Source organism: Mastigoproctus giganteus, chromosome 2 (genome assembly GCF_048544385.1).
Source record: "Mastigoproctus giganteus isolate SK-2022 chromosome 2, ASM4854438v1, whole genome shotgun sequence".
In the NCBI taxonomy this organism is placed as follows: Eukaryota; Metazoa; Arthropoda; class Arachnida; order Uropygi; family Thelyphonidae; genus Mastigoproctus; species Mastigoproctus giganteus.
In genome coordinates this window covers 221759091-221768918 of record NC_143576.1, presented here as the reverse complement: position 1 = coordinate 221768918, position 9828 = coordinate 221759091, and positions in this window count along the sequence as shown.

Genomic DNA, 9828 nt, shown 5'->3' with positions numbered 1-9828 from the left:
TTATATTTTAGCCCTTTTCTGTTTATTTTATAAACGAACCACTTATTCTTTAGAAAAGGATGTAATGCAAATATTAATTACCATGCCTATGGAGACGATATGAAAATTTAAAAGGTCGTAAAGCAAACCCAAGGCAATCTTAAATCTACAAAATTGTCTTGGGTATGTTTTACGACCTTATAAAATTTCTCCTTATCTAACTCTCAAAGTTGGACAATGCAAAACAAATTCTCCATTAATGTAGACAAATGCTGTTTTATAACTTTTATAGACTCAAGGAAATATATTGTTCCTTATCATTATTCAATAAATCAGATGTTGCTAGAATAGAGAAGTGTTTCTAATGTCTGGGACCTCCGGGTGACATTCACCTCTAATGGAAGATTTTCGTGTCGTATAAATAACCTGTTAAGGAAAATTTACAAAGTCCTCGGATTAATAAAACGTTATACACATTCACTAAGGGATTCAACGTAAGCCATTTGTATGTATTATTAAATAACTTTTAATACCTCTTATGTGAATTCCTTTTGTGGATTTTGCAACTTCTTGTAATAACTTCCTTCTTCTAATTTGATTACTTTTGCTGCGGAAAGCTTTGAATTATGCATTTTTATGTGACAAATTCTTTATTGAATATTTTACAAATGCATTTTATCGAGCATTATTACTGGAGCTAACCGTGTAATTTTGCAAATTATTTATTTTATTTATTTATTTGTATGCGAATTTTTATGGCCACCAAGTATGCCTCTGTAGTACTTTATGGTAGAAGCGTGGTGGAAACATTAAACTGAAACAGCAAGGCAAAACTGAGTGAAAGAAAAAACGAAGAACAAAGCAATTTCTTAAACAAAGAGATGTTAAGAGTAAAATCGATATGCTGCTTCTTAACTGCATGCAAAATCGGAAAAACAACTAGATGCTGAACAGTTGGTGCAAAGACACGGTGGTGAGAAATAAGAATGGTATCTACCATTAAAACACGGTATTGTGTCAGAAAATTGAAGCAGTGATAGGGAAATTACGAGGACTGATTGAAAAGTATCAAGACTGATTGCACATCAAAGATAAATCGCACAGCCTAGTGAAGCGCTTTCGATTGACGTCGCCTGGCATGTTACTATATACACTGCCCTACCATTAGTATGCGGATACCTGCCTTTAGACAAAAAAACGAGCTTTTATTGTGTCATTTTGTGCTGAAACCTTTTTCTTTTTATGATGGCCTTCAATCTTCGCGGCCTTCAAGGAAGGATGAAGACCGGAATGGATGATTACTCCCAAAATCTTTGATGAGATTTATATTCTCGATGGGTGAACGAATGTTCTAAAATAATAGGCTGATCTTGCCATTAGGAAAAGAGAAGTAGCATCATTTATATTTAGAAGGATTTAGGAACATGTTGTTTTAGCTAACCAAATAGAGAGAGAGAGAGAGAGAGAGAGAGAGAGAGAGAGAGAGAGAGAGAGAGAGAGAAAATTGATGCTGAAGGTTTTGTTATCAGAGGAGAAATCAATGACGTGCATCTTCAAATCATATCCGGATAAAGACTATTCGATGTTAGCAGACTGGAGGAGATGAAATAAATCATTAAGATATAAGATTAGCAGAAAAGACCTAAAGGAAAACCTTGTGCGATGTTCTTGAATAAAATAAATAATTCAAATTACACTCATGGGCCAAAATATTATGGTCATCCTGTCTCAACAAGTGTAAGCATTTAAGAAGACTCTAGAGTAACGTCACCGACCGGCGCAGCATATATAGTGACGGCACAGCTAGTGCCTGCCAGTTCTAAAGTCCTCTTCAATCGAGGTTATAGTTAACCGATCTCAGCTGGAGGAAGCAGCGTTCCGAGTGAGACATTTCGGGTCTTTCATCCTCTACAACCTGCAAATCGGTCCGTGAACACACACACTTCCATTGATATAATATGCTTATACGGATATAAGTGATACTTTAGAATCGTTAATAATAATAATTATTATTATCAGAGTCACCTTTAAACAATTTCTGACAGTATTAGCAAACTAAAGAGCTCACATTTTATAGGAAGAGCACATTTGGTATTCTTATGTGATACTCCAAGCTTATCCGCAGTTTACCCAGAAATTACTTGAGATTGGTTTAATATAAAGAAAACAAAATATTTTAAGATTTTTTTTTAAAATTCAGCATTGAAAAATTTTCACCAAAAAGTATTGAAATGATTAATGTTAACAATTATATTGAATTTTCATCAAAATATCCTCAGCGATATTTTTACACTGCCTTACACAAATGTGGTATTCTACGGATTGACTTTAAAAGTATCTTGACTAATATTATTCCAAGTGATCTACAAGATTTCCATATATTTTGTGAAGGCGGGCAGACTTTAAGGACTTGACGGTCTAGATGATTCCATAAAATCTCTATTGGTTTTAAGTCAGACGATTGGGATGGTTACACCATAATTTGCAATGTCCCTCCTGTTGAAGACTATAAAAATAATAATATTTTTATAACCTTCTTTTCTTAAAATTGCTTCAATTCTGACGATGTCGCCCACTTCAGAAAAACAGAAGAAACCCCAAATCATGATGGAACCACCGCTGTGCTTGAATATAGGCACAAAACAATGTGGCACCATTTTTAGTTCAGTTGGTCGTCTCACATCAATTCTATGCTTTAATTGTCCAATGTTTATGACACTTAGCCCAAGCCAACCGTTTATTTCGATTTTCTGGTTTTAATGAGGGTTTTCGGACCGCTGCACGAAGTCCTGCTTGAGACGAAGTTTTAAAGAGGATGTAGACACGGGAGTTTCTCTGTTCCTACTGGACTCAGCTCCGATTTCAAGTACAGTAAGTCATTGATTGCGTTTAGAAATCAGTTTTATGGTCTTATCTTGTGCTTCCGTTGTTAGGCGCGGTCGTTCTGATCGTCATTTGTCCTTTACACTGCCAGTATCCTCGAATCATCGAATGGTAGTTTGTACTCCTTTAACTGAAACACCTAGTATTTTTGCAAATACTTCACATGGAATAGCTTTCTTTATACACAGTAATAATAGTACTTCTTTTTTCAGCACTCAGTTCCTTAATCCTTGCCATGTTTATCAAGAAACACAAAACTTACATCAAACACTCTTTCTGAATGACGGTGTTCGATTTTACAAATTACAACTCTTAATCCTAAAAAAAATATTAAATGCAAAACACTCCAGAATCATCTACAACATTCTTAAACATTGAAACAATACTCCTAATTTCTATAATATTCCAAAACATCTACAACGTCCTAGAATTTTCTAGAATCATCTACAACTTTCCACGCCATCCAGGACTCTTCTACACCTTTCTGGACTATTCTCGAAATTCCTTAAATAATATTTCAGTTTTTTGATTTTTATACATAACAGAAAATATTTTAATAAAAATTGGTAGCCAAGTTGGGTCTTTTTAATAAAAACTTTGAAAATTAAGAAATATGAAACGTGATTCCAAACACGTAATTCCATCCACATAATTCGCAATGTGGACTGCTCATAAGCAGTGCCTTTGATGAGACAGGCTAATGAATGACTTGGATGCGCTTACTGAAATTCTCTCTGCTATAAATTTCGCTTTCAGCAGAGAGAGATAGAGAGAATTTCTACTAGAAATTCCCTCTCTCTCTCTCTTTCTACTAAAAGCGATACCTAATACACGAGTAAGACATAAGCCTATAAGCTATGAGTTCCATACCAAAGAAACATTCTAATTCTCGAATATTTTCTGTAATTTAATAAAGTAAAGCGTGAAATGGTTTTAGTTTCATCCAAGAATCATGCCCCTCATCATTACAAATGAAGTTCAAATACAGCGCAAAACCTTTGCCGCTAATTCCGTGTAGCTCCGTACTGTATATCTTGAATGTCCAGCTAGTCACACACTAATCCAATTTGCTTTGGAGACCGCAACACTTGGATGCGGTAGCTCGTAAACAGAAGACGAATATCCCCACCTGACACACGCTAATCTCCTAAATCCCCAAATATGCAATTTCATCTTTACAGCAGTCATTTGCGCATTCTACCTCCGCTTCGCCAAACAAGAACAAACGTCCCGTCAATAACAATCTCCACAAAAGACCCAAAACGATACGACAGATACTGTATACTGTCTATCTACTGTGGTATTCTCCACCAGTTTTACTGTCACTTTGTCGAGACCAATGCCTCTACTTTCTTCCCAGAATGGAATGAACTAGGACATTCCTATCAGTAAAGTATACAAATGTTTATTTCGGAAATATCTGCTATTTTCGAACATCTCAAAGTTAGAAAAATAAAAATTTGCATTTTCCCATTTCCTATTAGCACTCAGCAATTCTATAAAATAAAATAATCCTTTAAATCTCATTGCTCGGAAGACAATTTTATGGCTTGGTGACTCAAATTTTATTTCTACTCTTCGTTTTCTCCGAAATTTATATATTTTAAACTTTTAAAAATGGTATTTTATGAGGGTGGGATAAAAAAAGATTTGTATTCACCAAGAAAACATCAGGTGGATCAGAGTCTGGAGTTGAGACAGTATGAGCTCTATTGGAACTTTTTGGTGGTGTGGACGAGTGACGAGTATCCACAATCATCTCTCCAGGTGATTGATGCTTCTGGGTACCCAAGTGGCCAGACACAACAACAGAACACACACATAACGCATGCGAACTACATTACCCACATAGTTGGCCCTTTTGCAGTGGTAGTCTTCTTCACAGAGATACAAGGCGGAGTTGAACTGACGTTCTAGGAGCCCTCTTCACAAAATCACTTGTCCACATGTATTCACCAAGCAGTAGTTGTGAGAGAAGGTAGAAACAAACACCATATATTACAATTCTTCAATATAGTCACCAAAAAATGGCACATTTCTGCCACCTCTCAATACATTTCCGCAGGCCAGTTTTGTAGAAGTCCTCTGACTATCATTCAAACCACGATCAGAAGCAGAAATTACCTCATCATCAGAAGCAAAGTGTTTTCCATGAAGAAAGGAATTCAGGGCAGGAAACGGGAAGAAATCCGAGGGTGCAAGGTAGGGGGAATAAGCAGGATGTGGAAATATTTTAAACCCATATTCGTGGGCACACATCACTGCAGCAAGCGAAGAATGCGTAGTGGCATTATTGTAGAGCAGACGCACCCCTTTTCACAACTTTCCCCGTCTTTTTTCTTTTATAGATTTATGAGAAGGTTGGAATAATACAACCCTTCTGAAGGTAATCTTTAGTATTACACCATGCTGATGCCAAAAAAATTGACAGCATCACCTTGGCAGCACTTGGTTGCACCTTTGCCTTTTTTGTGGGGGGTTATGATTCTGCATGCTTCCACTGGTTTGATATTTGTTTAGTTTCGGGATCATTGTGATGGATTCAAGTTTCATTCATGGTGACTAGCCATGAAAAAAAAAACTCTTCTTGCTTTTTCTGGCACATCCACATCGAAAACATTTCATGTACATATTGTGCCCTGTACTTCTGCTAAGGGATCAGAAGCCTGGGAACCCATCTAGCAACCACTTTACTCGTGTGCAACTGTTGATGGATGATGTTCTTCACAAACCCTACACTAATTTGGAGCTCTGCAGCTAGTTCTTTGATGCTACTACGGCGATATTCCAGGATTAATGCCTTATTTTTTGCAACACGCTTCTGTTACAGCAGGTGCTGGGCATCACAGGATTTTTTCATCATGCATTGAGGTTCTTCCACATTTCAACTGTTTATATCAATGTGCAACAACACTGTAGTCGGGCGGTCTGCTCTATAAACAGCGTCCCTTCCTACGTCGATTGTTTTGGGTGTTTTCCCTTGCAGAAAGAGTGCTATGAGATTTCAAGGTACCAAACAAAAATAATTCATCTATATATCACAACTACTTCTGGGTGAATATAACTCTTTTTTGAACCCCCTCGTATAGACTATGTATTTAATTCCTATTAAAACGAAGTATTGGTTCAAATCGTTCTGAATATTATATACACTGGTGTTCAAAGAAAGTGCATCACCTAGGAATTTCACATTTCTAACCCTTTTTCGCGATGGTATATTACATTAATGACTAGCATGACAAATAGAAATATAAACAAAAGATATTTATTAACAGTTAAGGCAAAGCTAAGTAATATTTGACAGGTGCTCTCAAAATGTTCCAAAATGAGCATTTGCAACCTTTATGCAACAGTTTTGGTAAACACGACAATTATGGCTGAAATGTTATCAGAAGCCTTCAATTTGCTTCAGTTTATCATTTTAAATGGAAAACAAAATGAAAAGTTCACCAGGTTCAAAATAATATTTAGTTGAACCGCCTCTGGCCCTGATGACAGCAGCACACCGTCGAGGCATTCACAAGGTCAATTTCTGAAGATAATCAACTGATAGTTCGTGATTCCAAACACGAATTATGGCTTCCTGAAGTTCATGAAGGGTCTTTGATTTCTTTCTGGCAACTGCAGATTCCACACGATGCCAACAGTTCTCTATAGAATTCAGGTCCGGACTGTTTCCTGGCCAGCTAAGAGTTGTAAAGGACCGTTCTTCCAACCATTTTTTAACCTGTAACAAATACAAACACATTACTGTCGAACCTCCAATGCAGAAATGAAAATAAAGTAACTACACAAGTGCCTACTTACACTTTTCGTCCGATGACAAGGAACAGAGTAGTTACTTGGCAGGTTGAAATGGTCTTTAATGTAAATGCCAATAGATACCTGACAATTTGCCAGATATCCATTGGCATTTACATTAGAGACCTTAAGTTTATTTATTTACCTTTTATAAATTGCAGGTGACCTACTCCGTGATATGAAATGCAACCCCCCCGTAGCATTTGGCTGGAAGGGAATTTCATTGTAGACACCATACAGTCTGGATGGTATTCTTCACCACGTCTACGGCGAATCATTTGTCTCCCATCAGAGCCATGCAGGTTGAATTTCTTCTCACCCGAGAAAATAACTGACTTCCACTGCTCGGGGGTCTATTTGACATGCCCCTTATACAAAATTAATCGGGCCTTTTTCATTTTTTGTGTGAGGAGGGTCTTCTTCTTAGGAGGACGATGGGCTACAAGTCCGTTTTTGAAGAGGCGTCTTCTAACTGTTACTGCACTTGCTACCATTCCTGTATATTCTTCCCATTCTCTTTTCAGCTCAGACGAAGAAGCTTTACGGTTTTAAGGCATAAGCGCTTCAAAAAGCGGTCCTGTTTTGGCGTAGAGACCCGTTTGCATCCGGTTCCTTTTTTCCTATCAGCAGAACCACTATTCTTGAGTTTGGAAAGAAATCTACTCACTGTAAACCGATTACAAGACACTCTATAAGCAATATGACGCAAAGAACATCTTTCCTCACGTAAAGCAACAATAACACTGTTTTTTCAATTGCACGTAACTCGCCATCCTGACACAAGCAAGGAATGACTGCAACTTTTGCAGAGCGTGTTATATAGCTGAAAGTAACAGCTGGTGCAATATTACGTCATCACCTATGCGTGTCAGTCGCATCTGATGCAATCTGTAAGAAATATTGCCATATACTTTTTTTATTCGGACGACAATTACAATTTTAAGGGGTGATGCCCTTTCTTTGAACATCAGTTATATAATTGTATTCTCCCTTTATGGGAAATAAATATTTTCCCATTTATTTCAATATTTGTTGTGCAATGCCGAGGCATTTCGTGGAGATAGTATCACAATAGGAGAGATCTTTGCCATCATTAGCAAAAAAAAAAAAAAAGTTTGCCTTTTTTATGATAGCTGCTATTTGCAGGAAAGCTTATTTTATATCAAGTGGACGTATATTACGAAAAATTGAAACTTTTTTAACATGAAATTGTCTATTTTTGTCCCGAATAAAAAAAAAAACATTTTAATACAGTGATTGTAATGTGATAAATACTTTAATTTAAAAATTATTTCAGATGTCTTATCTGGTGTCATACTTTAACGTAGAATGCTTAAAGAGAATAATATTTTCGTTGAATTAATGTTACGTTTAGATTCACTGTCACCATGTTAAATAAATCTTCGTTATTAAATTTGAAAACGTGACAAAGTGAAAAGCATTTACAACATTCTTATTATCGGTTACAATACCTCTGTTGATTAATTTATCCTCAGAAATCGTTGAAATTTTTAAATGACAAACTATTTCGTTTTCGTCGATCTTAAGCTAGGAAATTTGTTTTGTGTTTATTTGAAATCACATTCGTTTGTTATATTCTCTATTTTTCTTTAAAAAACTCATTCCTCTATGATGATCTATCTGTAGGGTGGACTTGCTAGAATTAGATTATTTTACCGATATTAAATCTGTCTTTGTTAACGATTGCTTGTTGAACAGTCGCCATTTTTTCATTCATAAACAATATCTGCCTAGACTACACTGAAACCAATTATTTAAGTAGTCTTTGAAATGAAAATACTCTTGGTTGTGTGTGTGTGTTTGTTTTACCATACTTTCTTTCACGGAAAAACGCCCAGTTAGGTTCGCTTCATTAATTTAGAAAAGCAAAAATTCCGCACTTATAAATAAATGCACAGAAACAGTTACATATGAAATGGAATATTGCGCTGACATAATCAAAATGATAAGATACTAGGACGATATCATTCAATTTGATTTTAAATGCATTTCCAATAGGGTATAAACCATAAACACAAAAGAAAAACGTATAAAAATTCCATCAATTGCTCTCGCACGTGCTTCAGTATGGTAACTAAGGGTGGATTGTTTAGAACTTCGAAGAGTAGTGGGCTTTTAGGACCATCATCAACTAAGGCCATATTGCTCCGTGTATATTGTCTGTAAATTGCGTGTTCTATGGTCGATTTTCTGTTTGCTGGACGAAAAACCATTCTACCCTCGCCTGAGACCGACTAACTAAAAATTCCTCACGTCATCGACAGGACTCGAACTCAAGTCTTTTCCACCAGATGTGGGGAGGACAGCAATTCCATCAACTGTGCTACCCACGAGGGCTACTTCGAAAAGTGTAGTCCACTTATTTCCATTTAATATTTTACTTGTGTGCCCACCTTTCTTTTTTGGTGTATGTTTTATGTACTTTCTGTATATAATATTTTGTATATAATATTTTATATTTTCTGTCCGTGTTTCTAGCTGATGACCCATTAAGAAGTGTATTTCAAAAATAGGTGGTTAAAAATATGTTCACTCTGTCTTCCAGTTTGCGTCATCAGAAAGAGATAATATGCACATATTAAGTTTGTATAACCCCTTTTAAGACTTTGAACAACTACATAAGATTTACAAGCAGAAGCCCAGTTTTCAAACTTTGGGGCTTACAGAACTGTAGTTTCCTTTCTGCAAGAAGAGTAAGAATATCTCTTCGCATCTACAATTTGTCTTACATGGTATTCAAGAAATAATCTAACTACTGGAAAAATTCTTGATATCATCGGCAATATCTCAAGTACTGTCTTGTCATCTATATTATCAGGCATGTTGTTTTGGAGCAAAAACAAAATAACAATAGGAGACGTCTTGTTGAGAGGACTTCATGTCAAGCTGTATTTACAAGTCCTAGGTCCTAAAAGGATTGTAATTGTCTAACATTAAAAGAGAGAGAGAGATTTGTTGGTACTATTCTTTCTATTCTACAAGGTGTTTATAACATGTGAGTCGTATTTTAAATATTAATTCTAGTCCTGAAAACAATGCAGAAGAAAGTTTATATAAACATATGCCCGAAATCGCTACAGCCTATTTTGTGTTACCACAATTATCCATCTTACCTTTAAAGAAAGTTGTCGAATTTTGTTCTTA